Genomic DNA, 27,128 nt, shown 5'->3' on the forward strand with positions numbered 1-27,128 from the left:
AAGCGAAACTAAAACCACGAATACCCAGAGTGACTATTTTGAAGAGTGCTGTATTATTTTCCCAAGGACTTCTTTTTCTATACTTCTCCCTTAACTCCATCTTGAGTCATTCTTTTCTGGTACTGGAGACTGAAATCAGGTCTGATACATCATCCAAGAATGTATTCTATCACTGAGCCTCCTCAGTTATTGGAGAATTCTCCCAATAAAAGTAATTCACAACCCATAACCCTTAAAAAAAAAACATTGTTTTGTGTATATGGGCATCACTATCAACTTCTGCAGACTGAGAAGAAAAGGCGAGTTCTCTCATCCAGATCATCAAATAACCAAAATCGAACTAATCAAATAGGAAACATATATAAGGTTCTATGGAAAGAGAGTAATGGAAAAGTTAATGTTAGAATCTGCATATCGGGACTGGGTGGTGGCAGTACACGCCTTTAAGCTCAACATTTGGGAGGCCTGGTCTACAGAGCAAGTTCCAGGCCAGCCAAGGCTACACAGAGAAACCCTATCTTGAAACACTACACCCTCCACACACACACATGCATGCACGCACGCACGCATGCATGCACGAAAGAATCTGCACATTGGAGCTGAGAGTGTAACTCAGGGACAGAGTCCATGCCTAGCATAAAATTGATGCCCTGGGCTTAATCACCAAGACTATAAAGAAAGGAGGACTCTGTATATTAAATATAATCAAAATTCTCTAACTTTGATATACATTAGCAATTCCTTATAAGAAAATGATGGAGGAAAAACTAAAAAATAAGTTTGAGGCTAGCAGCTCGTCAGGCATATTAAATATTTAACAGACTAAAATATGCAAAGGATAAAAATCATTACACAGTTCCAAACCCTTCCCATCCTTTATTCTCTGGTGTTTATTATCCAAACCCTCCCATCAGTCTCTCCCGTGGATCACTATGTTAAAGATTTTACCTACGACATACACTCTGTTAATAATTAATTTGTTTCTCCTCAATTGAGATCCGTCAGGAACAGCCTGCGGTTACCACGCTGCTCTGCTGAGTTGGTTCAGACTAACAAAGGGAAACACTGTTCATTAGCTCACAGGGCCAGGACCCTGATGGCTAAGAAGGCACAAGTTTTCCCAGTCTCGTGAACATAACGAGGCCCTCCACTACCCCTTCCCTTATCCTCCAGCTCCCAAGGCCCAAGTAGAGACAAAGTGTCATTTCATTCTAACAAGAGAAAACTGAATTCCAAATGAATTCCCTAATGGTGACCACTGTTTCACGCCAGGACGATGATAAAAGAGGGTGGACGGAATAATAAGAATAGCACCTGCATTTATAGCACTATCTGCCTTAAGCACGGGCATTGCTCTAAGCACTTTGAGTATACAGCTCTTTATAACAGCTGTATAAAGGACCGTAACATTCCCCTTTGAAAAGACAAAGCAAGACTCGTAAGTAGGATATAGACTGCCAAAGGACACACAGCTAATAAATAATGGGACCAAGAGTTGAATCCCAGTGGCTGGAGAGGTGACTCAGTTAGTAGTGTTTGGCTTGTGTGCATGAAGCCCAGAGTTCAAACCTCAGCACCCCACCCAATCAAACATGATGGTATGCACCTATAATTCCAGAACTGAAGAGGTAGAGGCATGAGAACCAGAAGTTCAAGGTCACTTGTGGCTCACATAGTGAATTTGGAGCCAGTCTGGGATACAGACCTTGTCTCAAAATCAAAGGAAGTCAGGCCAAAAGCCAAGAATTTTATCACACACTTGTAGGCCCAAGACTCAATGGGCAGCAGCATGAGGAATATAAATTCAAGGCTAGCTTGGGCCGTATAACAAACCCTGAAGCAGTAATAACAATAGTAATAACAACTCTGAAGACTAAACAATTGCAAGTGTTTGATTATTGTCCTAAATACTGTCTTGTTGTGAAATACTACTTCAACTATGTAACAGTATGCTGCCTTTATGTTGCACTTGTTTAACTAAGCAAAGATGTGTTATATTTGTTTATGCTGTATTTGTCAAATTATCAAAAGATGTGCTGCTATGTTTACCTTGCCTGCCTAAAGTACCTGATTGGTCTAATAAAAAGCTGAACAGTCAATAGCTAGGCAGTAGAGGGATAGGTGGGGCTGGTAGACAGAGAATACACAGGAGGAAAGAAACAGGCTTGAGAGAAGAGAATGAGTGACAGAAAGAGGAAGCTGCCTGGGGCCTGCCAGCCAGCCAGCTGCCAGCCAGCTAGACACAGAGTAGGACCTGTAGATAGAAAGAACAGGAAAAATCCCCGAGGCAAAACATAGATGAAGAGAAACAAGTTAATTTAAGTTATAAGAGCTAGCTAGAAATAAGCCTAAGATAAGACTGAGCACTCATAAATAATAATAAGCTCCATGTAATGATTTGGGAATTGACGGCAGCCCAAGGAAAGGCTGCAACACTGCCTTAGTACAATGACTTATCAAAATAGGTGACAGAGCCAGAGAGATGGGTCAGCGGGCTAGAATGTTAGCTGTCAAGCCCAACAATCAGTTTCCTTCCAAAAACTCACACGGAGGGAAAAGCCAATTCCCACTAGCTATCCTCAGACTCCATTATACCTGCCGTGCTGTGCATGCATCAGTATATGGAAACCCATAGGCATGATTCTAGAAGACATGCTACAGGGGTCACAGGGATGTGACCAAAGATAAGCCCTGATGATAGTCACAACACATACTTAACGACAAACGGCGGGGAACAGATGGCATTTCCAGAGGGGGATTTACTTGTCACATAGGGCCCATGAGACACTGGGAGCGAGGAGAGAGGAAAGCTTTGAGGGATTTCTCAGGATTTGAATTGAGAAGGCAGAAAGGTGTGCGGTCTTGACTGTGAGTCCCAAGAGTCTGCGGGGGGGGGGGGGTGCTGACACCCCTGAAGGAGAGCAGAGGGTTGCTTCCTGGGGTGCATGGGAGGTGAGGTGGGCACAGCCTCACCTTTCCTCCCTAGTAAACATGACCACAGTTGTAAGATAAAGCCCACGTTACGATTTAAATCCCTGAGACTATTCACAAGAGAGAATAATGAGCCTTCTTCAGGGACATCACAGAAACTTGGATTAAAAAATTAATATCGTGGCATTAAAGTGTCTAAGATTAAGCAGAAAGCTGTGAAATCCTGTCTTTAAGGGTCACATAAAGCGACAGTCACACTTTCACAAGCAATAGAAGCTATTTTTAAATGACTGTGGGCTGCTTATGCAATACTACAGCACGTAGTGGTTCTAAAACCTCAAAATACTAGCGAAGTTCCCCTTTTAAAAGAAGTCTTGATCTTTACTCTGGATTACAAAAGGCTACAATGTTTTCAACTAAAATCTCGGGAGGCAGGGGCAAGCAGATCTCTTGAGTTCAAGGCCAGCCTGGTCTACAAAGTGAGTTCCAGGACAGCCAGGGCTGTTACGCTGAGAAATCCTGTCTCGAAAAAACAAAAAAGAAAGAAGAAAGAAAGAAAGGAAGGAAGGAAGGAAGGAAGGAAGGAAGGAAGGAAGGAAGGAAGGAAGGAAGGAAGGAAGGAAGAAAGACATGGAAAACCTATTCTTTTTCCTTTCTTTCTGCTTCTTTTTTTTTGGTTTTGTTTTCAAGACATGATTTCTCTGGGGTTTTTTTGTTGTTGTTGTTGTTGTTGTTTTGTTTTGTTTTATTTTGGGGGGGTTGGTTTTCAAGACATGATTTCTCTGTGTATCTCTGGCTGTCCTGGAACTCCCACAGTAGACCAGGCTGGCCTTAAACTCACAGAGATCCACCTGATAAATGATAAGATTACTCTCAGCTACCCACAGTTATTAACTTGAGTCTGTTTACAAGCTCACGACCAAACAATAACGACACATGGGCCGTAGAGTTCTTCATCTTTTTCTATCATCTTCGGGGTTAGTCAGCTGGTTTTAAGACAGAGACTCATTATGTGTCCTTGTCTGGCCTGGAACTTGCTTTGTTGACCAGGCTAACCTTAGAGTTGCAGCAATCCTCCTGCATCTGCCTGCCAAGTGCTGGGATTACAGGCATGCACCATGGTACCCAGTCATTTTTTTCCCATTAATATCCTTGTCGCTGTAACCTGTAGTCATCATTGGACCAGAATGGTTACAAACATTGTAACCGGTCCAAGTTTCCAGAGCCAGTACTTTATTATCTCCTCCCAGGTACTCTATTCTTATGGCAACCAGAAGAGACCCAGAGGCCCAACCTACCAATTCACTGCACTCCGGAAAGTGCTCAGGTCAAGATGCTGCTGGATTGGGATCTCACAACGAAGTCCCCAACCACCCATATCAACAGTACCAACAATGCCCCTGTGCCAAAAGGACCCCTGCACCAACAGTACCCCCATACCAATACTGTCCCCACACCAACACTGTCCCTGCATCAACAGTGCCAACAGTGCCCCTGCACCACCCACTTAATCAAGATTAGCGCATCCTGAGGGAGCGCTGCCACTTCCGAGCTGCCTCCCATTGGCCTTGGCCATGGCCCAGACCTCTGAAGAACAGTAACGCTGCTGAAATGATAAGCTATCTGGAGAGTGGCTACTGCAATCCTAAAAACCCTTGAAACCAACAACTTCCAAAATAAGGAGCATTTGCTGACTATGAGGTGCTCCGGAGTATATAGTATTACAAGCTGTGATTGCTTTTTCCTTACGTTTTATATTGGGGATTGAACCCAGGGCCTTGTGAGCAGCACCACTTAAAAAAGCAGTGAAGATCAGAAACTGCTCACAACAGTAGCAGAGAGACAAATAAGAAGACCTGATGGACACAATGGGGGGAGGGGAACCCGCAGCGATGACAAAAGCCCACACAGATGCTGGATGAGTCCACTCCCCGGAACAGTCAAAATTCAGAGTCAGACGGTAACATCATGGCCACAGAGGGCTCAGAGACGTGGGGCTAAGAAGCTAACCATTTCAGTGCCTCAACACTACTTCAGTGGATAGAGATTCAGTTTTGCAAGACAGGTTGGCTCTAGAGGTGGGTGTGGTTGGTGATGGTCACACCAAAAGCGACTATGTGCCTCCCCACATTGCACTCTGCATTGAGAAAGCTAGCCGGTAAACTGCATGTTAATAGACCTCTGAGTGAAGCTTTCCCAAACTATAATCTGTATTGGGAGTCACTGGAAGGGCCACTCCGGCAAAAGGAGAATGTAAACCAACAAGGACTGGGGTCTGGAAAACAGAACACCAAGAAAGAGAGAAGCAGGCTGGGGCTCAACCACAGGGAAAGAAAAGAAAACTCCCAGGATGCACTGGGAGAGCCCCTGAGAACAGTGACCAGTTGGGGCTGGGGAGGAGGGAGCAGGAGGTGGGGATGACCAGATGGAATGAAGGAGTACTCTTCAGACAGACTGGAGGACTTTGGGGAAGAAACCAGAATCACTGGAGGTGAGGGTCTGAGATCTAACGAGCAGCTCAAAATAGGCTCCACCTTAGCCACTCAGAAACTCTTAATTATTTTTAACTGTGGGCATGTGCTTGAACAGGCAGGCACACAAGCGTGGTCTCTCAGAGCCCAAGGTGTGGGATGGAGCTGGAGATGAGATACAGGTGGCCAGGTTGTTATGCGCCACATGGAGTGAGTGCTGGAAACCAGACGTGAGTCCTCTTTTAGCAGCAAGTGCCCTCAACCACTGAGCCATCTCTCCAGCCCTCCCCCGAGTCATCTCTCTCCAGCTCTCTCTTGGAAACTTTCTTTTCCTTGCTCTTCCAAGCTTAGTGGTGATAAAAGTTTTTGTTCGTTTGTGATTTTCGAGACAGGGTTTCTCTACATAACAGCCCTGGTTGTCCTGAAACTTGCTCTATAGACCAGACTGGCCTTGAACTCAGAGATTTGCCTCTTCCTCCCAAATGCTGGGATTCAAGGCATGTGCCACCATTGCCAGGCTCTCTCTCTCGGAAACTATTAAGAAATGCGTTCCTCCATCCATTCCAGGAAGATTTGGCCATTTGCAAACATAAATGAAGGAGCCTGGCATAAGGTAGCCTCATCATTTTTTTCTCAGGAAAACACACAGCAGGGTCATCTCTGGGGAGCAGAGGTAGCAAGGATGGGGTACAGGGCTTGAGAAATGAATAGTGCTCACACCCAGCTACAGTGGGGAACAGGACCCAACAAACTAGAGATGTGAACAGGGCTGGGAAAGCAGCTGCAGGCCAGAGTTGCACAGGCTGCACAGGTCCCAGCAGCAGCCTGAAGCCAGGGTTTGCTCTGGGACCCTTGGCTCAGAAACCCCAGCTTCCACCCTGAGCTGAAGTATGAAGACAATCGTTCTTGACCTAGTAAAATTTGCCAGCTGAAAAGGTTGCCCTGAAATCCAACATAGATACAAAGACCTCAGTGTTCGTGCTAGAACTGTTCAGGGCAGCAGAAATGGATACAATCTAATCCTGTTGATAGGAGGGGGAGTCTGCGGCTCACCCAGGAAGGCGATTTCACAGCTAGGATGAACAGCCAGCAGCAGCAGAGCTACACAACATATTAAAATCCTCATGGATTTTACCCCCACCCTGCCCCCAGTAAGGAAAAGGATAGACACACTATAATCACATTTACATAGTGGATATAAATTTTATTTATTTATTTATTTTACATTTATTTATGGATGAGACGCATGTGGGGGTCAACAGACAACCAAATGAGTGGGTTCTCTCCTTCCACCAAGTAGACCTCGGGGTTAAACTCGGGCTAGCAGACTTGGTGGCAAGCTCCTTCACCTGCCAAGGCATTTCAACAGCCCTGCCATAAATTCTAAACTCACGTATACAGTAAAACAACAGGGACGTGATGCCAGTCAGAGAGCACGGTGACGAAGGATTAGACTGTAGCTACGGAGTTAACTTTGCTAACATCCAAGCAGAGACTTCCTTGTGGACGTTAGGAAACGCTTCTAATCTTTTCTTTCACGTCGGGATTAAAACAGAATTAACTCCTATCCCTACATTTTTCACGGCCCTAGAAGTCAGCTGAGGTTAGAGAGTGGGGATGTCATGGCTGAGGGCACTTGAGCAAGAGCCGGAAGGTTCGGCTTTCATTCCAAAGCTTTGCCTCTGACCGCAAGCCTCGCGCCAGCCTCCACCTCTCAGGTCCTGGCTCTTCCAACTGTAGCAGGAGGATAACACGCTATTGCCTGGGCCAGCACACAGACTTTCGGGTTCCCGCCAGAGTCCAGTCCAAAGTTCGCTGCTGCACCCTGGAAACGCTGGAGCCTAAGCCACCCCATTTACAGTGGAGCGCCAGGAACACTCAGTCTGGCCGCTTCTGAAGACCGTTCTCCCAGCCACCCAGGAGCTGAACCGTGCTTCTGAGGACAGAGCTATGAAGGGCTTTGCAACAAAGGGGAGGGGCAAGGGGGAGGAAGGTAGGGGGTGCTGAATGGTCCACTTCTTCCTGGGTGTATTTTAAGGCAAGGTGGCCATTTCTACTTGCGATGATATCCCCTTAGGGTTTGACAACTTTGACAACAAATAGTCCTACGCTATTCTGGGGGGAGAGAAACAAACTAAGGAAGGAAGCAGAGTTCCTCCGTAGATTTGGGGTCAAATCGTTTGGTGGGGCCAGCCTAACACTGCAGCACAAACTAATTGCATTTGCTGCCAAACCTGAGGAAATAAGTTTGCTCCCCAGAACCCACAAGGTGGAAGAGAACTGACTCCCACGGTGTTTCTGACCTCTATGTGTGCACCATGGCACAGGTTCACGCACGCCCGGATAAATAAAATGTTTCATGTAAAATGGCTACAGTACAGCTGGCCTGACTCTAGAGAAATGGCAGAAATACTTGGGAGATTGTAACGGCTCTCATCACTGTGAATAAAACAGTCCTTTCCCCAAATGTCCGTATAGCATAACTATGCCAGTATGGGGGGAGCATACAGGTGTGTGTGTGTGTGTGTGTGTGTGTGTGTGTGTGTGTACTTGCATGTGTGGGCTTGGCTAATATTGAGTTATCTTCTTCGATTGCTATCCACCATACTTTAAAAATATATTTATTCGCCAGGCAGTGGTGACTCACACCTTTAATCCCAGTACTCAGGAGACAGAGGCAGGTGGATCTCTGTGAGTTCAAGGCCAGCTTGATCTTCTACAGAGCGAGTTCCAGGACAGTCAAGGCTACCCAAACCCTGTCTCGGAGGGGTAAAATATAGGTATATATATAAACATATATGAAAATTTTGTAAAAGTACATAATTTATTTCAATTATATTTACCCCATCTCACTCAGCCTTCTCTCATTCCCACTAAATTTCTTTCCAGCAAGGTGTGTGCACTCACATGAAAGAGAGAGAGAGAGAGAGAGAGAGAGAGAGAGAGAGAGAGAGAGAGAGACTGGCTGACTATCGAGCCCGCAAGACTACACTATCTCTACCTCCCCAGTAGTGGAGTGACAGGCACTTCCACTTTTAGGTGGGAGCTGGCAACTGAACTCGGGTCCCCAAGCTGCACAGTGAGCACTTTACCAGCCGAGCCGTCTCCCCAGTCCCCCTCGCAAGTATTTTTACACACTTCTGTTGGATAGCCTTTCTCTGCTGACGAAGGATTTATTATCTTAAAAATTCCAAACACTAGTCTCTCCAAGATGATCAAAAGAAATAGTTCTAGAATTGAGATGTTTGACATCAAATAGCAGCCAAAAAATATGCTGGCTGTTAAAATGAGAAGCTGCTCGTGAATTACACTATTTCTCTAGGAAAAAAAATATTTGCCCATCTTAGCGACAGCTGCAAGCATGCCCTCACACTCAGAAATTCGTCTATTATACACAGCGAAGGCAGAGTGGCAAGCAACTTCCTTTTGGTCGGCTCTACTGAAAAGGTCCTGAAATCCACGCACTTTCTTCGACACAGGCGCTGGCTGCTGCACTGAAACCCATTTCTGTCACTGTGTCCCTTACACACAAAAAAAATTTAGTAAAATCAACCTTTTTCAGAGGGACTTGTCTTGTAATGACCCCTGTGACCCTACATCATATTACACGAGAATCAAGGGGACCAGGATATAGCACCCAAAAACTCTCGGGAATAAAGTGAGCTGGAGGCAGGAAACAATCAATACTAGAAAAAGCTCTCAAATCAGAACCTGTTGCCCTTCTATAAAGGAAGTTTAGTATACAAGGACACTCCCAGGGGTCAGAGAGAGTGCTCAGTAACTACAAACACTTGCTGCTCTTTCAGAGGACCTGGGTTCAGTTCCCAGCACCTACATACATGGTGGCTCACAACCACCTGTCACGCCAGTTCCAGGGGCTCCAACAGCCTCTTCTGAGTTCTGCTGGCCCCAGAAATGCACGTGACACACGCACATTCTTGCAGGCAGAACACTCATACATATAAAATAAGATAAGCAGACCTTTTAAAGTTTAAGGAAGAGGACACTTCCATGTACAAAGTTGACTCCCTTCCCTGTTCCAGAAAGAGGATTCTGATTGGCCCTTGACGATGGAGGTCAAACTTCAATTACCAAGCATACAGAACATATTCCTTCCACGTTCCCTAACTGCCCCCTTTCTCCTCTGTGCTCTCTCTCCCCACACATTGTCATCCTTTGGTGAGCAGGCCTCCGAGTCTTCACCCACACACTTTCACACAGAACGTTTCTGCATATCTAGGGTACTCAAACCTTTATCTCTTGTTAATCTCACCAGTGTAAGGGCAGTCAAAGCTCTCTAGATCCTAGGAGGTCCATGCTCACTGGGATCTAAGGTGCAAGCTCACTGGAGGGTAGAGAGAGCTTGGTTAATTTAAAAGTTCTGTGAGGTACTGGAATGATGGGTCAGTGGTTAAGATCATGTACTGCCCAGCACCCACGTTAGGTCGGCCAACAGCGTCCTTTAACTTCAAACCCAAGAGGGCCAATGCCTTTGAATCCCAAGGGCATCTGCACACACATGCTCATACTCCCACACAGACAGACAGACAATTTAAAATAGTAAGTTTGCTGCCAGATGTGATGACGCACGCCTTTAATCTCCATGTTCAGGAAACAGAGGCAGGCGGATCTCCATGAATTTGAGGTCGGCCTGGTCTACCCAGCAAGTTCTAAGCCAGCCTACGCAGTGAGAGCCTGTCTCAAAAAGTTTGTTGGGTCAGTTTTACTCTAATCTTGAGATATAAAATGAATATTATGAAAGCATGAACCAAATCCACTGCCAGTTGAGAAGTCCTGGTGAGCCAGTATCCATTCATCCGTCCAATCGATGAGCAAACACGAGGAAAAGGTCTCCCTCCCTGCGAGGCTCTGAGACACAGCGCTGAGCATGTGAGAATCGGTACTGTTCAGAGAACAACACTGCCCAGGGACCGGACAGAGATGCAGCTAATCGCGAGGTTCAAAACTATTATTCTGTTCTCAAGACTGCCCTGCTAGACAAGCAGGCTGTGCTAAGTAAAAACTGGGAGGGGGCCTGGTGGGGGGACTAGCGCGAGGAGGGGGCACTGGCCAGAGTAAGGTAACTGGTGACTAGAACCCATTACTAAACTCCAAAGGAGGTTTGCTCCCTCTATCCACCACCACAGGGTGAGCGAGGAGAAAAGATGAAAATATTTTACTATATGAATGGCTTTTTTCTTTTCTTTTTCTTTTTTTTTTCCCCCAGGCGGGCCTCGGACTCAGCCTGCTGGGATTTCAGGCATGCACCACCTCACTGCTTAATGTTCGTATCTCAGAAGATAAGAAGTGGGAGGAAAATAAACCAAACAAAAAAAAATGCAAACAAAAGAGATAAAAAGGCTAGACATAGTTCATATTTGTTTTCCATAAAATAATATTGACTTTTTTTAAAGGGGATTTTTATAGCATATAATGTGTTTATTAAAGTAACTTTTTTAAAAAGAGAGGTGGCTGCTTCTCTGTTTTTTTGTATGTTTGGGGATGTGCTATGCAGTATTTGCACATGATCCACACACATGATGAACACAGGCCAGAGGATGACACCGGTGTCCGGCTCTATCATCATATTTGTCTTATCCCCTTGATGGCAGGCGCTAATTCCTAATAATTCGCTAATAACCTAAGCGCTCATTCCTCATCTCTCCCATTCTACAGTACTGGGGTGACAGACACAGGTGACCATGCCTTGCTTTTTACACGGGGCCTAGAGATTTGAGTTCAGGTCCTCTCAGCTCCTGAGCCATCACAGCCCTAAAGTAACTTACTTATTAGTGATTGATGTATGTGACTGAGGGCAGGCAGACCAAGGAGGCCATAGAGGGATGGACAATCTGAGGCTGGAGTTAGAAGCTGCTCCCTTTGACACGGTGCTCAGAACTGAATCCGGGTCCTCTGCAGTAATAATCCTTTCATTCCCACAGAGTAACTGTAAAGGTCACCGAAACTGAAAAGAAACCCCGCCTATAGCCTAATCATGCAAATGGCACCACGGTTACTATTTTTAAAGAGTTTAGAAATTCTGTTCTAAGAATTTTCTTTTATTTTTACAAGGTTGTTATTTTATACTGCTGGGCAGTGTTGGCACACACCTTTAAGCCCAGCCCTCAGGAGGCAGAGGCAGGTAGATCTCTGAGTTTGAGGTCAACCTTGTCTACAGAGTTCTAGGACAGCCTGGGCTACACAGAGAAGCCCTGTCTTGAAAAAAAATGTTATTTTACATCACATTTGGGGGCATTGCTAAATATCAACAATCAACATTTCTGTGTTATTAATCTCCTCAAATACAATTTTAATGTCGCACTAAATCTCGACAGTTCCTAATGATTTGACTAAGAAAACAAAGGCTGTGTGCTCTTAAGGCATCTCAAAATAACCAGGAGGATTGGAAAGGGACAGTAAGACAGAGACTTACTTTGTAGACCAGGCTAGCCTCAAATTCAGGAGATCTACCTGCCTCTGCCCCCCAATTTCTGGGATTAAAAGGTGTGCACCACCATGCCTCGCTCAAAAGGAATTTTGCTTTTAATGCTGTTAATATTTAGCTTTTATTACTGGTCAGTAACTGGCCCAGAAAGCATTCATGCGTGTTCAAGACTCAAGACTTCATGTTCCAGACACTGGGCTGGGCGGTCTGCCACCCCTCACCTGGCTCCTGGCTCCTGTTGGCAGAGTACTTCAGCCTGAGTTCTACGGCAGTGGTATCTAACTGTGCAAAATCAAAAATCCAGGCTCATCCAGGCAAGAAAATGATATCTAAAATCTTAAAGCGTTACCACGTCTCATCTTCCAAATGAAATGTACAATCGTTATGGGGGGAGGGGATGAAGTTGTTCTTCATTATCATCAATGTGAGTGTGTGCTGTGTGCATGTGGTATAGGTGTGAGTGTGTGTGCTGTGTGCATGTGGTACAGGTGTGAGTGTGTGCTGTGTGCATGTGGTACAGTGTGTGTGTGCTGTATGTGAGTGGTACGGGTGTGCATATGCTGTATGTGTGTGGTACGAGGGTGTGTGCGTGCCACAGTGTAGTCCTGGAGGTCAGAGGACAGCACTGTGAAGGAGGGTTCTCTTCTTCAATGGGTTCTAGGGGTTCAAACTCAGGTTGCCAGTCATGCACAGCAAGGGTCTCTACTCGCTGAGCCATTTTACAGGCCCTAAGAAGAGATAGGCCTGTGTGATGACTCATGTCTTTAATCCCAGCACTTGGCAGACAGAGGCAGGTAGATCCGAGTTCAAGGCCAGCCTGGTCTACATACCAAGTTCCAGGCCAGTCAGCCAGAAATGCACAATCACACACACACACACACACGCACACACACACACACTTTATAGGCTGTACATAGCAGTACTCCCCTGTAATCCCAAAATTTGACAGGCAGGATGGTCAAGAGTTCAAGAATGGCCTCAGCTACAAAGGAAGTTCAATGACAGCCTGGGCTACATGAGACCATGACTCAAAAAGCAAATAAAAGTAAAACCACCTAGAGTCAACCACTGTCGCAGCCCTTTCGTCCACTGAAATTAAACACAGAAAATTTACAAAGATGTTACCTCCATTAAAAAAATAAAAATCAGAGGTGAGCCCCCAAGCCCAATAACCTGAGTTTCATACCCAAAATAAATGAAAAGAATTAAATAAACAGAGAAGAAAACACTTCTTCCTAAAGAATGGTTTTGCAGTTAAAAAAATAATAAAACAAAATTGGACTGGCAAGATGACACTAATATATGTTTGTTTGTTTGTTTAAGTACATTCTGCTGGCAACTTAGTCTGCTGGGAACTATGACGTCCCTGGCTTGTTAGTCCCCCATGGATGCAGAAATCCTTTGCTAGGTTCTGAACTCTGTCTGTGGCTTTTTCATTCTAACTGGATAACAGATCTTTACGTCACAGTGTGTGTAAACAGCATATCGGTAGAGGAGTGCTGGTCCTTGGTTCCTTAGGCATCTGAAGAAACTGAATTTCCCTCCTTTGTCTCCAGCCTTGGAAAGGGACCTCTGGAAGCCCCCTTCCTGCTTAGTGGAGTTACACCTGCCACTTTCCCATATATATATATATATATATATATATATATATATATATATATATATATATATAGTTTTGTTTTGAGGTTTTTTTTCTCTTTTCAAGACTTGGAGCCTGTCCTGGAATTCACTCTCTAGACCAGGCTGGCCTCGAACTCACAGAGATCTGCCTGTCTCTGCTTCCCAAGTACTGGGATTAAAGGCATGTGTCACCACCACCTGGCTCCCTTTTTTATATGCATGCAATTTCATCTGTCTAGGTCAAGTTAGCTTTCCACCTTCCTAGTCCCATTCCAAGGCCAGCCAGTCTAGGTTCGCTTCTAGAGGAGATCGGTCTCCTTCTCCAGGCTGAGAGTGGAATACCTCAATAAGGAAAAAGATGTAAATTAATCTGACTGGGCATGACGGCACATACAGAGGCAGGTGAATCTCTGAAAATTCTAGGCCAGCCTGGTCTACAGCTAATTTCAAAATGACCCTCCTCATCTCCTCCTCCTCATGATAAGAATAATAATAGCAATAATAATAAGTAATAAACTGGAATGAAAGGGGGTTGCTCAATATCTTTTGCTATTGACTCAGGGTTGGAGGGCTAGCAGCTGGCTCTTGGTTTTCCCCAGTACCCAGCATTCTTGGTGAGGCCACGTGACTCCAGGTTCCTTTGTATCTGTACAAGGTACAATACAGACTCCTCTTAGGTGCCAAGTGTGTCCAGCTGGCAGCCCACTGGCCGCACAGACCTTGCGCAGCCAAACACAGCCAGGAATATCGCTCAAGACAAAAATCACACATGTACTTAAAACACTATGCGGTCTGTGATTACATCTACATCTCAGTGGAGTGGCTCTCGGAGCTTGCGTTTTGTAGACGGCAGTGTTGTGCTGCCATGACAAAGGGTGACATGGTTGCTGCCAAGCACCCTCTCCTGCGACTGTACTGCTCTTTCCCACGCTGTGTTTGTTATTCTCATGAGCCAGGATCCACACTTCTTGGGGATGTCTGCCACTCTTCAGTACGAAGGCAGGACTCCCATTTCTCCCACCCATGTCCTGTGGCACAGAGCTGTACCAAACACATTGTCTCCTTAAGTTCATTATTCCTAAAACATTCTTCTCTTCAGACCCATGGCTGCCTCGCCAGGGTCTTCAACAGCAGAAAGTGGGACCCAGACAGAGTGCATCAGAAGATCATTATTTTGACAGCAACTCCGTATAACCAGCCAATCACCTGGTGAGCAGGCCAATCAGAAGGCCCAGGACCCTTGAGTTGTATGGGTGTATCAAGTACAGGCCAAGGAGGCCCAGAGTCAGTAGCCCCACAGGGTGGAATCACAGCCTTGTTCCCACATGCGTCATCCTGCCCACTCATTATTCAAAGAACACCACCTATGCTAATGGCCCAGGCTATAAATTACTGAGAGTCACACCTGGGATGGAGTCATGAAATGCTAGGAAACAGGTGGGTGAGACACATAGGCAGTCACAGACAGGCCTTACAGAAGATTCAAGAGGCCTCTGTCTCCCACCCCCTCGGCCTATCATTCTCCAAAATGAAACAAACTCCACACACTGACTTTTCTTTCCAAAGCTCTTTGGTGGTGTTTTCTTTCTTTTTAGATTTATTTACATGTATGAGTATTTTGCCCTCCTGTATCAATGAGCACTCCATGAATGCCTGGTGCCCTCAGAGGTCAAAACAATGTATTAGATTCCGGAAATTGGAGTGACAGCCAGCTGTGAGCCACCACAAATGCTTGGGACCCAACCCAGGTCCTCTGCAAGAGCAACAAGTGTTCTAACCACTGGGCCATCTCTCCAGCCACCACATGATGTGGGATTCCCCTCTGAATGCTGTGAATATGGTTTACTACCATTGGCCAATAAAGAATATGTTTTGGTCAATGGTTTAGCAGAGTAAAGCCAGGCGGGAAATCTGAACAGAGAGAGAGTTGGCGGAGTCAGGGAGATGCCATGTAGCTGCCAAAGGAGAAAGAAAGCCAGGAAACCCTATCAATAGGCCACAGCCTTGTGGCAATACATAGATTAGTAGAAATGAGTTAGTTTAAGATATAAGAGTTAGCCAGGAATATGCCTAAGCTATTGCCCAAGCAGTATTGTAATTTATAAAGAATCTGTGTGATTTTTTGGGTCTGGGCAGCAGGGAAACAAATGAGCAGTCACTGCCTACAACCACAGACTGACTTTGTCTTTGCCTATTTGGGGTTCTTGTTTTGGATTGGGGGTTGCATTGTTTTGTATTATTCTTGTTTATATTTGTTTATGTATTTGATAAGCTCTCACAATGTAGCCCTGCCTAACCTGGAACATGGGATCCCTGCCTCAGGCTCCCAGGTTCTGGATCTGCAGGTATATGCCACCCCTTCCCTTCTACCGTCTCATCTACTAATGTTTTGCTATTGCTGTGAGACCAGGTCTCTGCCTTCCGGGCTGACCTGAGAACATGCTGAGCAGTAAAAGTTAACTTTGAACGAACTCCCGACTCTCCTGCCTCTGGGAATCATGCAGACAGACAGCTGGTCTAGAGCTTGCTGTATACACCAAGACCAGCTTCCAACTTAAGAGGCTCCTCCCAGCTCTGCCTCCTTCTGAGCGCTAGAAAGGCATGCCTGCACCATCACGGCTGGCCTTTCTCACTCTTTTGTTTTGTTTTGTTTGTTTTGTTTTCTTTTTCAAGACAAGGTTGACCTCAAACTCAGAGTTCTTGCCTCTGCTTCCAGACCCCTGGGATCAAAGGAGTGGGCCACCACCACACCTGTCCCTTTTGACTTTAACCACGGCGTAAGTACAGAAATTCCAGCCGAGACCCTAGACAGGCATCTGGTGCTGCGGAGATGCTCTCATTTACACTTGCACGGGTCCACAATTCAGCACCAGGGAAGGGAAATGAACTAAGCACATCGCAGCAGGAAAAACAGAAGTGCTCACAAATTGTACTTACTTACACAAATCATGCCCAAAATATCCTCTTGCCAAACTTTTGACCTAGTCTAGCACTGAGCGATGATAAACTCTAACAGTGAAGTTTCAGGTGGGAATCATGGGTGTCTTCTGACTTCAGTCAAAATGCTGCAGAGTTCACTTCTCTCTAATCTCTCCGGCCTGTTGTCTTTCTGCGTAGAAATAATCATATGTTCCCTTCTCCTCTCCCTGAAGACTTCCCCGTAAGCCAGGAACAGAGCTGGAAGCCGTCCAAGACGAAACATAATTCATTAACAGAAGCGGCAGTTCCATGACTGACAACTTGGTTTTGTTTCCCGGCCTCAGAGAAAAATCAATCGCCCAACAAATTAATGGTTCCCTCTTTCATCCCTAGAGAGCAACAATTAAAGCTGAGTTAGGTTGCGATGTGTCTGCTTCTGGATGGGATGGGAGTGGATAGAAATCTTCAAATCGCCAGCCCACGGACCTAGGGAGAGTGGCTTCTGATCCATTTCTGATCCATGTGACCGCGTCAACCCCTCACTGGGAAGTTCCAATCGGGTCACTGTATTATCGCAGTTTCCCTGACCAGGGAAGATGTCTACCACCACAGGCAAGAAGTAGGCAGCCTCGAACTAGGAATGTAGAGTGCTTGCTTAGCATGTGTCAATCCACCACATAAAACGACACACCTGCAACCTCAGCACTTGGCTGGTAAAAGAAAGAAGGTCAGAGGTTCAAGGTTATCCTCCACTACATGATAGGTTCTAAGCCAGCCTGGGCTACATGAAATCTTCTTGGGGCGACGGCGGGCGTGGGGGATCAATAAATCTTAGTTCAATGTTTTTTGTTTGGTTGGTTTTTAATTAGAAAAATACAATGGTATCCACTATTACAATTGGATGAATTTTCAACAACCAACTCTATCCATAGACACCAGACTCACACCTGGACCTGCACAAAACATGGCTCTCGCCCTACATATACTGGAGTCAAGAACCAGAGGAAAAATGGCTGTAGGCAAACAGATAAGGAAGTGTAAATCCCCCTCTCTCCCTGTCCACCTCTCCCCCTCTCTCTCTCCCTCTCCCCCCTTCTCTCCCTCTCCTCTCCTATTAAACACAGTTAAAAGACTGATTCCTCACCAATCCCATTGAACAATGTCTTTCACACAAACCCCCAATTCCGCAGAAGCAGCAGCGGCCACTGTCCCAGGAAAGCCTTCTCCCTTCCCACCCCAAACACCATTTCCATCAGAAGGAAGTGACAGGACAGGAAGAGTGCCCCACAAGGCCATCACTGGCACTGCAGGAAAGGGCTTCCCCAACTGTCTTTGCTTTGCTCCCAGGCCCCCTGCGGAAAGCAAAGTTTACTACATTAACCCCAGTCTTTGGGTCTGGGTGGCTTTGGCGGTTTGTGGGTTGGCTTGGGTTGGTGGCTTGGATTGACTTTGGTGTTTGGGATTTATCCCCCCACAATGGGATCACACTTTAAACATCCTAGGCCAAACTCTACCATAGCAGACCTTTCTTTCTATTTTTTTTTTAAATCTACATTGTACGGTAGATAATTGGTAAAATCAGGAAGTCAGCAAATGAATCCCACCCCTACTAAGTTAGATCTGAAGAGGCTGTTCACACACATGATCAGGAGACTGGGCTGAAAGAGCAGCTTCTGAGAGACCTGCTGCCCTCCTCTCTTCACGCCATAACCTCTGCACCAGCAAAACATTTCTTCTCTCCTTCTTAAAAGTTTTAGCCAGGTGGTGGTGGTGCACGCCTTTAATCCCAGCACTCGGGAGGCAGAGGCAGGCCTGGTCTACAAGAGCTAGCTCCAGTACAGGCTCCAAAGCTACAGAGAAACCCTGTCTCGAAAAACCAAAAAACAATTTTTATTGCTATACATATACACATGCACACTGGGGGGAGAGTCACAGATGTACCCGCAGTGCATATATGGAGGTCAGAGGACAACTTTATGCAGTCTGTTCTCTCTCTCCACATGAATTCCGAGGACTAAACTTGGATTGTCCGGGTTTACGGCTGATTTTATCAGCTGGGTCATTTCAATGGCCTTTTCTTCTTTCTTCTTCTTCGAGACCAGGTCTCATGTATCCCAGCTGGTCTCTAACATACTGTGTAGCCAAGGATGACCTCCAACTCCTGGTCTTCCTGGCCCTACCTCCATAGTGCTGGGATTAAAAGTGCCACCATGCCTCGCTTAACAAAATCTTTTTAACTTGGTCAGTGTGGTGAATTCTTATATCATGAATCAAATCATATGGTAAGAAATGCAAGGAAAAGAGTTTCAGAGCCACTAGGATGAAACCTATTTTGATAAATAAACATAACAAGCTAGAAATACAGACACAGCTTACTTCCAAAATGTTGTACCCTGCAGTCTTTTGGTAAGATGTTTGCTCCCCTCTTACAAAATCCACCTGTTTTTTTTTTTTTTTTCTCATTACAACACTCTCAACTCTAGCCTTCCTGCTAGCCCCAAGACAGAACAGGCTAGTTTAGATGGCATTTTTTAAGCTAAGAGCACTCAGGCAGGTGACAGATGACAGTTCCCCAGCCTGTCTTCTACCCACAGGATCCAGCAAGTCTCAGCACTCTGCCGGCAACCAACGACAGGAGGGTAGCGCTCCGTGAAATGCAACCTCCTATGTGAAACACATTTTGCAGTGTTCTGGTGCTTTGAGGAGGTGAAGCAAAATTCAGTTGAGCAAAATGTTGGATGCTCTGAAGGATGACTTAGCTCACAGATAGCTAGGGCAAGGGACTGCTCAGAGAGACAGCAAAGGACAGAGGGGACTGGGAAGCCAGGACACTGGAACAGGAAGATTGCATCTTCGAAACTGACAGCAGATGTAACTGTCTTAATCCGGGTGCTTAAGCTCCAGGAACACAACCTTGCGGAAAGCAGACAGCCAACAAGAAAGCATCATTCACGCCTGTTAAGCCGACACTGACTAGGGAAAAGAGCCACATAGGATTTAAATAGCGACAGTTTGGGGAAGGACCGGGCAGTGGTCAGCCTCCATTCAACCTCTGCCTCCCTTTATGTTCTGTAGCCCATCCGTGGGGCAGTGAGATGTCTGTGCACAACTCCTGAGCTTCCTGCCTCCACCCGCCTCCCAAGTGCCAGGATAACAAGTGTGTGCCATCTCACCCAGTTTATGCAATGCTGGGAATCAAACCCAAGGTTGGCGCACAGTAAGCAAACACTCCTCCAGCTGACCAAGTTACATCGCCTATGTAATGGTCTCCAAGTTAGCAGCTCAAGGAAGTACCCATGGAGCATTTTTAACTCATGTCTCCCTCAAATTCCCAGCACCCATTTCTTTGCAGTCACTCTGATGATGGGGAGATCTCACTAAACACCTGACATACAGCTTCATCCAACCATCCAACCACCATAATACCAACTGGTTAGCAAGAAAGCAGATGGGAAAACGGCAGAAACCAGACTAGGACACAGATAAATTAGAAACTGTTTTTCTGTACTGGCTCTGGTGGTACATGCCCTTAATACCAGTGCTTGGGAGGCAGAGGCAGGAGGATCTCTGTGAGTTTGAGACTAGGCTGGCCTACATAGAGTGTTCTAGGATAGCCAGGGTTACATGGGAAGACCCTGTCTCAAGAAGGAAAGAAGGAAAGAAGGGAGGGAAGGAGGGAGGGAGGGAGGGAGGGAGGGAGGGAGGGAAGGAGGGATGAGAGAAGGAAGAACAACCATTTTTTTCTGGTTTGTAGCCAGCAATGCAGCACTTTAATTGCAACAGATATTCTTTTGTTGCAAAGGACTAGGGCTAGTCTTGGTGGCACATGCAGGCAGGATATGCCTAAAGTAGGAGAAAGATTGTGCATTTGAAGATAGCCTGGGATACACTTGGGTGACTAGAGATATGGCTCAAGGGTTAGCAGGCCTGAGGCCTTAGCACAACTGACTCCATGATGAAAATACCATTCAGGCTGTAAAACTCAGTATGTAGCTAGCACCACCTGCCAAAACTAAAACAAAGACCTAGTTCATCAAAGACCATTGTTCTGGAAAGTGTCTAAATGTACTAACCTTGTTTTCTGTCTTCTGTAGTGCCGCTTCTGACTAAACTGTTCTTGTTAACTAAAGCATGTCAACCCCAAACATGGTTTTGTGCTTAAAAGCTCACCCTGAGACAGGCTCAAGGTTATACTGGGATCCTAAACATGGCCGACTAATAAAAACTCTTTATTGGCTTAAACCCATGTCTAAGCAGGCTTCTCTGGCTAATACCCCACCACAGTGGCACATGCTTTTAATCCTAGCACTCCAGAACGTAGAGTCAGGAGGATCTCTGTGAACTCAAGGCCAGTCTAGTCTACATACAGAGTTTCAGGATAGCCAGGGATGTGTAATGAGACCCTGCGCTCCAACCGGGAACCCCATAGTTAATGCCGCTCCCAGGGGAATCCTGGGAGGACAGGAGACTTGCAAATGTGTTTCCACTTACTTCTCCAACAAAGCAGACCTTTCTCACCTGAAGAGAAACAACCAGAGCTATGTGTTGCTGAGTTTCCCCCAAGGATACAAATTTGCCAGCTCCCGGAACATCTTAGGATCTGACACCTCCCACCCCCAAAACCGAAAGAACAGAGGTGCTGTGAACAGAGTCGCCTTTGTCTTCTTCTTGGGGTGGACACGGTGACTCCATCCAGAAATTTATCTAGCCTGAATAAACAAAAGAAAAAATGCTATTCTGTTTCTATTTCTGATATTACAATTCTTCAGGAAGTCTTTTAATTTTTAAAGTGTCTAGCATTCACGCGCTTTTCTGTGAAGGTAAAATTTCCTCTAATGCACAGATTCCTTCTGATGACCCCTACTTTTCAAGGACTAAGGGCACAAGGAGGGGTCTTCGGTTTCTTTCAAGGAATTTCAAACTCGGTTTGGAGTTTGGGGTATTTTTTTTTTCCCTTTTCAATGCTCTCCTCATGGAACAAACGCTGGCCTCACCCCAGCCAACCCCCACACACTGCATACATAGCCTGCAACAAGAAACACGGCCCAGGGTGGTGGGAAGATAGTCCAACCGTAAAGTACAGGCCTGGGACGTGTACGGCCTTGATTCACTCGCCAACTCAGACAAAAAAAGGAAGAGGAGGGAGAGCAGAAGGGAGATGTGGGGGGAGCGTAGGTTGTTTTCTGGTTGTTGATGAACAATTCAATCAAACCTCAAAAGGCGCCCACATAAGCTACAGCATTTTCCTCAGAAAACTAAACACTGAGAGATATGGGGGAGGGGCAGGACCCCAAAGATGCAAGGAAATCCATGTGATACTTAGAACAGAAACTGACCACCAGGAGACATCCTGAGGTCTGTCTGCATCAGTTTTCCCAAGTTGCTCGGCAATTGCACATTCCTTCTGCCGGCTGATGGCGCAAATAAAAGGGGGCCACCCTCCTGCATCAGAACAAGGGGACTCCCCTCCTAAAGGTGACAAAACTGGAGGCACTCTACTTGAAAATAATAAAACAATAAAAGAAAAGCTAATATTTATTTAGTACTTAATTTGTGTCACACGCCATCCATGAACCGTGACTTCAGGCAAGCCTATAAAATACCTCCCGACTACCCACTGTAGGGAAACTGGGAGATTAAGCCAAACCCACACAGCAAGCGATTAGCAGGACTAACTTGAACCCAAATACATTAGGCTTCAAAGGCCACGTCCTTAACCACTACAGCAAGAAACCTAATAAGCAACATATGTCCAAGCCTCTCATTTACTACACAATTCTGTAGAGAAATTTAATACATGTCTTCAGCTATACCGAATCTCATCTGATCTTGGAAGCTAAGCAAGCGCGGGCCTGGTTAGTACTTGGATAAGAGCTATGTCTTTATACATCATCTGAACTTTCAACACAGGAGCTAACCAGATGAAGCCGGCCTCATGGCACAAGCCAGTAAATCCCAGCACTGGAGGAAGCTGACGGAGGCCAGCCTGGGTCACAAAACAGTGCTAAATGGAAGAGGAGGAGGAAGACAGACATGAGAAAGGGAGAAAGGTGAAGAAGAGATTAACACTGCGACCGTCAGAATTTAGGGCTGTCCATTATTTCTTGTTTTATGTTTTTAATGTGTGGTTGTTTCTCATTGTTGTCATTTTGTTTTGTTTTTATTCTATAGGGTTTTGACTGCGTGTCTTTCTGTCTGTGTGTCTATCATTTGATGCCCTGTGAAGGCCCAAAGAGGGTAGATCCCCTGGGACTGGAGTTCAGATGGTTGTGATCCACTGTGTAGATACTGGGAATTGAACCCAGGTCCTCTGAAAGAGCAGCCAGAGCTCTTAACCACTGAGCCATCTCTCCAGCCCCTACTTTGGTTTATTTTTGAGACAAGGACTATAGGACAAGCAGGCCAATAGATCACTATGTGACTGAGGATGGTCTTGAACTTCCAGCTCTCCTCTTTCCCTCTCTCCACTGCTGGGGGTACGTGCAACCAAGTTTGGTTTATGCAATATTGGGGGAATCAAACCCCGGGCCCTGTGCATGCTAGGCAAGCAAGCTACCGACTGAGCTACATCCCCAGCACAGGGCCTCCATATAAATGACTATTGTGAGAAATTCTCTGCTCTTTTCAGAGAGAGAGAGAGAGAGAGAGAGAGAGAGAAAGGAAAAAGAAACATGCTATTACATTCAGTTGTTAAACTAGTATGGTAAATTAACTAACAAAACTGGTTTTGTAGCAAATGGTCTCGGAATTCTTACCCTGGTTCCATCTAGGATCTACCACTAAGGCAAGACTATTGAATGTGGGTTAGGTCTGATGTACTGGACTCTCAGAAGGGAGGGCTAAAATAAGAACAGGTGTTTTACAACACCTCAGGAACAAACCACAGCACCAAGTATCTAGGTGGAAAGGAGAGAGCACAAAGTCTAGAAACAGCGCTGAATCACTGCAGGGCTCCAAGGGCTTGGAAATATTCAAATGAAAGAAGCATAACAACTGTCCCTAGTGATAATCTCTCGGGAAGGGCTGCAGGAGGGGAAGTGAAAATAAACAGGGAAGCGATCTTGCTTGTGCGTGTGTGTGTGTGTGTGTGTGTGTGTGTGTGCGTGCTGGATTTGTATAATGAGAAAAGAACCCTTTAAAGACACAAAGCTCCAGGCTTGATTTTTTTAAATGTACAACAGGTGTTTAAATTTTAATAGTTATTCTTTATTACTTTTTTTTATGTATTGTGTCGGGGGTCATCTGGAGGTCAGAGGAAAACTTTTAGGGGTCAGTTCTCTTCTGCCATGTGGGTCCCCAAGGCCATCCACAGATTGTCAGGTTTGGCCACAAATGCCTCTCTGCCTACTGAGCCACCTCACTGGGCCTGCAGCTGTAATTTTGCTCTGGGACCGCAATGTAACCCCAGGGCCACGTGCTCCTTCTTCTCAAGGAGATACCAAGCTGGCTGTGGTGGCTCACTTCTGTAAGGCAGCAAGTCAGGAGGCTGAAGCAGTAGGACGGCGAGTCCAAACCAGCCAGCCTGGGCAATGAACAATGCCCTGTTTTAAAACAAAGATAATTTTTTAAAGTGCTCAGGATGTAGCCTAGAGGCAAAGCACTTGCCTAGCATGCTTAGGGCTCTGGGTTCAATGTCCAGCACGGCCAAAAATAATAACAAGTCAAATAAAGGATAAACTGCTAACAACAAAAAACACCACACTCAGGCCAAGATAGGAGTCAGGTGGAGGGGTGCTTGCCTAGTGTGTGCACAAAGCCCTGGTCCTAATTCAGAGCTGTTGAACCCCACACCTGTAATCTCAGCACTCAGCTGGTAGAGGCAGGAAGATCAGAAGATCAAGGTCACCAGCTAAGAAAACGCAGCCACCCCGGTGGGTGAAGGAGGGTGCTTATCTCAGAACAGAGACTCTGCGACGGGACTTAAACCTTGAGTCAGCGAAAAGGCCTGGGACAGTCTGCTGCTGCCTAGTGCCCTGGTGTCCACTCATTCATCCCTCTTCCAACCGGAAGACAAAGCAAAATGTGAAAAGGGTTTTAAATATCAAAGTTGGATTTTTTTTATTCTTATTTTATTGCACCTGTATAGGTGTTTTTGTGTGTGTGTGTGTGTGTGTGTCTGTGCACCATGTGCGTGGAATGCCTGTTGAGGCTAGAAACAAGCATGGGATCCCTGGGATGGGTGTTACACACAGTTATGAGCCACTCTGTGGTGTAGGCAAGTGAACCCAGGTCCTCGCGAAGAGCAAACACCAATGCTTGCAACCACCGAGCCATCTCTCCATCCCCAAGGGTCAATGTTTTATCAGGCCATGATGATATACATTTGGAGTTCCATTACTAGGAAGGCAGAGGCAAGACTGCTTAGACCTAAGCAACACAGGGAGATTTTTTTTTCTCAAGAGTAAAAATGGACGGAGAGAGGACAGCAGTTAAGAACATTTCCTGACTGTTGTAGAGGACCCCTCAGCTGCTTCAGTCAGCTCATAAGCTTCTGAAACTGTAGTGCAGGGATCCTAAGCCCTCTTCTGGGCTCCATAAGTGCCTCACTCATATGCACAAACCCATAGACACATAGATGCAGAATTTAAGACATATGTGTGTGTGTTAAAGAGGAGGAAGAAAAGAGGGAAGGAAAGAGGAAATTTTGATTTCAATTAATAATTTGTGAGAAGCCAGGCAGTGGTGGTGCACTCAGCACTCAGGAGGCAGAGGCAGAGGCAGGCGGATCTCTGTGAGTTCGAGGCCAGCCTGGACTACAGAGTAAGTTCCAGGACAGCCCAGGCCACTCAGAGAAACATAATCTAGAAAAACCAATATAATAATAATAATAATGATACTAATAAATTTATCAAAGTGCTTAGCATAAAACTGAAACAGTATGTGCTCAATAAACATCAGCTTCCTCCTTTCAGAACTGAATTCCCAACTGCAAGCTAGATGTCTGGTTAATATTAAGCAACTGACCCCCACATCACCAATATTCTCTCTCTCTCTCTCTCTCTCTCTCTCTCTCTCTCATTATCTGGCACAACTTTGAAATCCTCCCTCCCCACTTCCTTCTGAGGCTCTTTCACTCTCCTCCACAGAGAGTTTTTACCTGACTCTCGGTATCTGGGCATCTGTCTCTAGTGCAGCCATGTGTGTGCACATGTATGTGATAGTCTCACATGACCCTGTGTGTGTGTGTATGCGCGCGCGTGCACGCACGCGCGCTCGTATGTGTGTGTGTGTGTGTGTGTGTGAGAGAGAGAGAGAGAGAGAGCGAGAGAGAGACACGTGATCCAGGTTTCTCAAGCCGCCCGTGCTAGCCTTAAAATCTCCACGCAGCCGAGAACGAGCTTAGCCCTGAACTGCTTCACCACTGTCACTTTTTGTGGTGCTGGGGACGCGGTCCTGGGACTTTGTGAACGCTGGGCAAACATTCTATCAACGGAGCTGTATCCGGCTTTCTCTGAACATCTTTTTAGGACATTTTCATGAAACCCCTCACACCAGGCAGCCACTTTGGTTCCCCACTGGCTATGAGGATATACTCCAAACACTCTCGCAAGTCAGGCCCACTCAAATTAACCAAAAAAACCACTCCCTACATCTCCAGTGTTCTCCCTCACCAAACTCTATCCCGAAACTGTGTTTTCCTTCAGCATTAAATTACCCTCTTTCATTCCCTGTGCATAAACCCTTATGGGCCATTATAGGCCAATTATACAAACAGCTCAACCAAGCTATTAAAATTAGCCCCCGTTCAACCATGCTATTAAAATTAGCCCCTGCGTCCCCAAAGCTGGTATTAATCACCGCTGGTGGGTGCACCCATACACTCTGCTTTTCCGCACCGGAACTTCCTCCATCCCAGAGTCTGTGGAGACATATTCACGGGCCACCTTCCCATGTCTAAGTATTCAGAGCCATGTCTGCTTAGTTTCTGACTGTTCTGAGCACCTGTCACTTGTGCAGGGTACCCTTAAACTGTGCACCCTCAAAGTGAACCTAATGCACTGATTATTGTTTTAAACTTGATTGGATTAAGAGTCCCCTCAGAAGTTAGTGGGATACACCTTTCAAACGTGGCTGTGAGGGCTTTTGCAGCAGGGTTAACATGGGAAGAAAGATCCTCCCTCAACGTGGTTGGTGCCAGCTCCTAGATGGAGTTCTAGACTGCACACAAGGAGAAAAGAAGCTCCAGGTGGAGGCGGCAGCTGGGGAAAAGGAAGGAAAGAGAGAAAGGAGGGGGGGCAGTATAGAGAGGGGAGGGAAGGAGGGAGGGAGAGAGGGAGGGAGTGAGGGAAGGAGGGAGGGAAAGAGGCAAGGAGGGAGGGAGAGAGAAAAGGAAGGAAGGACAAAAGAGTTCGCTAATGCTCAGGAGTTCAAAGTCATGCTCAGCTGCACAGTGTATTTGAAAGCTTTGCCTGGACTACAGGGGATGCGATGCTGTCATTAAAACAAAGCAAAACAGGAAAGAGAAAGGCAGCGGCGTTTATTGTTACCATTACCAGCATTTATCTCTACCTCTGCTGCCTGACTGCCTACTTGATAAGACCACCGCCATGCCTTCCCCAGCACGGTGGACTATAAAACCATAAGCCCTCCTTTCCTTAAGCTGCTGTGGTCGGCTTTCTGTCACAGCATTAATGCCCATAGTAACTAGTACTTATGATCACCTGTTCCGCAGTTACTGTGCTGTTACCGGCATTAATTACCCAGTAGTACTCATAAATCCTATCAATACGCCATTCCTTAAC

General features: G+C 46.0%; 1 protein-coding gene across 3 annotated transcripts in view; it reads right to left on the bottom strand.

The window, feature by feature from the left end:
* Syne2 (spectrin repeat containing nuclear envelope protein 2) overlaps nucleotides 1-27,128 on the bottom strand; it is a 296,837-nt gene that overhangs the window by 257,583 nt on the left and 12,126 nt on the right. The gene's annotated exons all lie outside the window — the stretch shown is intronic.

Source organism: Myodes glareolus, chromosome 11 (genome assembly GCF_982192425.1).
Source record: "Myodes glareolus chromosome 11, mMyoGla1.1, whole genome shotgun sequence".
Classification (NCBI taxonomy): Eukaryota; Metazoa; Chordata; class Mammalia; order Rodentia; family Cricetidae; genus Myodes; species Myodes glareolus.